Below are 4,020 nucleotides of genomic sequence, written 5' to 3'. Positions count from 1 at the left end.
GACAATCCTTTAAATCTCCAGGCTTTTGTCTTTCTGATTGCCAGACACTATCTAGTTTCTTCACCACACCTATAGCACACACATCTTCAGTGCTCGCTTCATGATATCAATTATCAAGCAAGGCCATGTCATAAAAACTAATTGTTCTTGGATTGGGGCAGAATTAAGTGTGAGCCCAAGATCCATTAATATAACCATGGTTTGTATATGTCTGTGGTTCACCTTAATGACATCATTTCCATTTTGTGTTAAAGAACATTATCAATAATTTCCCTGGGGCATGAGGTCATTCTTTGGACCTTGGCTTAATTTAGCCAATGCTATAGAACTTAAAGAACAGTTAAGAAAAGATTATACAAGTACAAACTGGCTACAAACTACAATACATGAAGTGTTGACTTGACAGATTGAACTCTTAAGTGACTGGACACTATTTACACAAGCAATGAGGATTGGCAATAAGACACTACTTTCAATACCAATGAAAAAATATATATCGTAATAAAGCAAGGGGTGCATTAAAGTTGTAAGTATATGGAAGTCCTGGCCAATCATTTATTGGGCACGCTCAAGCCCAGAGATCAGAGCCAAAATCTAACCATCAGTTCTATGCCCTATAGCAGACATCAGCTTCTTCTCACACGGCTTTGGCCTTAAACCAAAGTGTTGCAGGTAAGTTTGAGGTGGAACCCCATTCACTTAGTGGGGTTTCCACATAGAGTCCTTCTGGTCTGGCCTATGAAGGATGTTTGTGCCTTGAAAATAAACCAGGATCTAAAATCCCAGTAGTCCATAGTAGATGCCCTGGGTCACCAAGGGCTGGACAGAAACTAGGTCAAAGTCTCCAGTTAGGAATGCTGTACCGGGCATTGTCTCCTCTCGGGTTCTATTAAAATATTGTTGAGCACCTTTACCCAGGTGGGATGTTGAGCCTTCCTGTTTTCCTACTCATAGGAATGTACTTGTCCTCTCAGAGAGATACATGCTTCATGCTTTACACCATAATTTAGATAGTCAAAGGATGTTGTTATTAACCCTATTTAATTGAATTAGTACAACTTTCAATAGGAATCTCAACTAAAATGGGAAACACCAAGATTGAATAGGAACACTGCTTAGCAGTTACTTCCTTAATTTCTTTTCCCTGCAGAACAACTATGCCTAGTGAGTTGTGGAAGCAAGCCCCATTAATTTGCTGAGCCAAATGTGCATTCCCCGCCATCTAATCCAAAAATAGTCAACTGGAAAAAAACCAAAAGAGATGGCTTTTAACAGACTAGCATTTTGAGTTGTGTACAAAGGTGGATAGATGACAGCAATTCATTTAGATGTTTCTGGTTCTATGTGCATGCTAACGACGGCTCCAAAGCACCCTTTGATACTTACAGTGTGTCAGTCACGGTGGGACTCATTCCCTCCCTTCTGTGAGCAGGGCAGCTTGTCAAGAGTGGGCCACTGAACAGGGGAAGCTTTGTGAGCGCCTCGACTCGTCTGCCGGCCACCTGCTCTTCTTCTTGGCTTCCACCTAAGTCACTTTGTACCAGGGAGGCCGGCACACACCCACCACGAGCCAGGACAAGATTAGTACTGTGAACTGGCACAACTTTCCTGTAAGCCTTTGTCTTGACTTTACTCTAAAACACTCCTCTCACTTCCTATTATGTTGATTATTACCGCTCAAACAACAGGGAAGGAAATGTCTCACAAGCCTATTTTTCCTGGGCCCAGAGTACTCAACTTTATCGTTCTGTGAAAATATTAAATTCTTAATTTGGCAGACTGTCCTTTCTAAGAAAAAAATTAAATAAAAATGAATATGACTGTCTTAATCTGTGAAAACTCAAGGTGTAATGGTGTGGGTAATGTGAGTGATTTGGGGGTTTTGATTGAGATTATTCTCAGTTACCTTTAAACTGTCTGTGTCACTTTCCCGAAGGGCTTAAGATAAATTGGGGCTGTGAGAGAGAGCAGTTGAATGCAGAGACTTGGCACACGTGTTGCAGCCAATTCTCTACTGAGCATGAATATTTACAAACTAAAAGGAAGACAAACATCTCTAAGTGGCAGTAACCTAAGTGTAGATGCAGAAAGATGCCGACGTGGGGCTATTTGGGGCCAATGAAAGTTAGTTTAGCTTAAAAAGGCATGGAGGAAGAAGGGCTGCCTCATTAGCAAATAACAATAATTCCTTTAGCAAACTCAGCTGTGCATGGAGATATGGGGGTGGGGGTTCAAAATGTATGCATACCTTGACTCTCCTCTCTGGAATTCAAACTTAGTGGAAAGGTAGCTTAGATCGCCTTGTTGTTCTGTGAGCTGTGACTTCTGACGCAGAGCAATGCTATAAGACAGAGTGAATTTCTCCATAGCATTCTGGGGCTATAACATCTATGGAAATAGATCACCAGGTGTTTTTCCGGCAGACCCATGCAGTGGGTTCGAATTAATCATTGCACAAGCAGGGCTCCCAGATATTGATAATTCTCAAATTACCCCCAAGATTCTAATGTACAGCTTTGCAACTATAAAATAAAGATCTAGCTCAGGATTTATAAGTGTTTTAATTGGCAGGATAAGCAGCTGGTCAAAAAAAATAAAACCATTCCTGAAAGATATGTGTTGAATAAATGGATGGATGGATGGATGAATAAACAACTGAATAACCAAGTAAAAGAAAGAAGTAGTTGAATTTTGTTTCTTGAGAAACAGTTAACAACATAGGGCATCGTTCTTAATTGGCTGCATAGAGATGACAATATCCTATCTGCGGACATAAAGCAGCCAAAATTTTAAGTCACTGGAGAGAGAAAGCGAAAAGCCTAACTTTTCTGAGATTTTTCTTTCCATTTAGAAGTATAAGTCAAAAACCAGAATAAATGCAAGTTGTTTTATCCCAGGAAATTGCCTTCTCAATCCTATAATCTTCTTTTTGGTAAAAAGTCTTGATTGTATTATCCTTCCCAAATTATAAGCCTTCAATTGCAATATCTCCAGCAGAATTTCCATTTCCAAAAGGAGATACTCAATTTTTATGTTTTCCATCATGGAGAGCCACAAATTTCACTTATAATTCAGGCTTCCATACATTATTTAAAAGATTTGTTGTTGGGCCCAGGTTTATGTAAGGTCCCAAAATGAACACCAAGAGGAAATATATCCCAATGGGTCTGGTTAAATCCATAAGTACTCTGTGAGGGCATGACCCCCCTCCCCAGGAATCATTGTTAAATCCCTCCATTCTTTTAAAATGCATCTATTTCGGTGCTGGAGCCACAAGGATGCAAAACAAAAAGACAAAAGCATTGCCTTTTAAAAGTTCACATTCAACTGGGAGATATAATAAATATCCCTTTATTAATCCCAATAAACCAATCACAACAAATGAATAGAATCATGTAATTTAAAATAGTAGTGTTTTTTTCCAAATGATTATGTCTTCAAGGTATATGTTCTTTCCACTTGACAAGACTCTCTTCACAAGGCTACCATCCTATTTTCTGTTTTGTGTATTTGTTAGGTTGTTTGGTTTTCATTGCAGAGAGCATACATTATCTTCTTTTACTCAAAGAGTGTTGGTGATGGTGGGTTGGTTTTCTTCCTTCCGAAAGGGTATGTGGTAAATGAAACTGGTACTTTTGCAAGTCCTTGCTACCTACTGTAAAAACCAATGATTAAAACAACAACAACAACAACAACACTATTGTAGGGATATACTCCCCTATACAATTGATTACAGTCACATGAGGAAGAGTTGTATAATCATCACCACAATCAGTTCCAGAACATTGTCCTCCTTCTTGTACTCCTCACTATTGGTTCCCTACCCCACCCCCTACTTCCTCTGCTGTACCACCAAGAAACCATTAATCCAGTTCCTGTCTCTATAGATTGTACCTATCCTGGATTACATATACATTAAACTATTTGAAAAAGCTAACAACAATAACAAAGTAAAACAGATAAAAACCTCACTTGAAAGGGAAGCAGAAAATGTTAAAAACTAGTAAAAAGGGGGCTGGT

This window comes from Echinops telfairi, unplaced genomic scaffold, assembly GCF_000313985.2.
Source record: "Echinops telfairi isolate 266 unplaced genomic scaffold, ASM31398v2 ScPeMD7_1;HRSCAF=3_0, whole genome shotgun sequence".
In the NCBI taxonomy this organism is placed as follows: Eukaryota; Metazoa; Chordata; class Mammalia; order Afrosoricida; family Tenrecidae; genus Echinops; species Echinops telfairi.
The sequence above is the reverse complement of the archived record's forward strand: the minus strand, read 5'-3'. Positions refer to the sequence as shown.